Genomic DNA, 713 nt, shown 5'->3' with positions numbered 1-713 from the left:
TTTTTTTGAGACGGAGTTTCACTCTTGTTACCCAGGCTGGAGTGCAATGGCGCGATCTCGGCTCACCGCAACCTCCGCCTCCTGGGTTCAGGCAATTCTCCTGCCTCAGCCTCCTCAGTAGCTGGGATTACAGGCACGCGCCAACATGCCCAGCTAATTTTTTGTATTTTTAGTAGAGACGGGGTTTCACCATGTTGACCAGGATGGTCTCGATCTCTTGACCTCGTGATCCACCCGCCTTGGCCTCCCAAAGTGCTGGGATTACAGGCGTGAGCCACCGCGCCCGGCGGGCCTCCAGTTTTATCCCCTTAACAAGGGACTTGAAGAGTCAGCTAAACAACCAGCTGACCTCACAGGAGGCTCATAACAGGAATGTTATCTGTCAGAAGCTGGTTTTCTTAAACTGATTTCACCTAGCAGGAAAGGAATCACTCATAAGGAATAGGAACACCCTGAGGTTGTAGGACAGACAGTTATGGCTTCAAATTCAGCTCTTGGATTTGCTTTGCTATGACAATACTAGGCAAGTCAGCTAACCTTTCTGAGCCTCGGTTTGCTCAGTTTACTCATCTGTTCAATGGGAAGCATTGCTTTCTTGTAAGAATATTGTTTTAAAAATAAGTCTTGTATTTGCCAAAGCAATGTGTACACATTGCTTTATTAAAAATCTAAAAGTGTTGAAAGTCTTTTAATAAAAATCAGAAGTTTCAACT

Source organism: Sapajus apella, unplaced genomic scaffold (assembly GCF_009761245.1).
Source record: "Sapajus apella isolate SASKATOON/1434 unplaced genomic scaffold, GSC_monkey_1.0 scaffold51, whole genome shotgun sequence".
NCBI classification, from domain to species: domain Eukaryota; kingdom Metazoa; phylum Chordata; class Mammalia; order Primates; family Cebidae; genus Sapajus; species Sapajus apella.
This window is presented reverse-complemented; position numbering follows the sequence as displayed.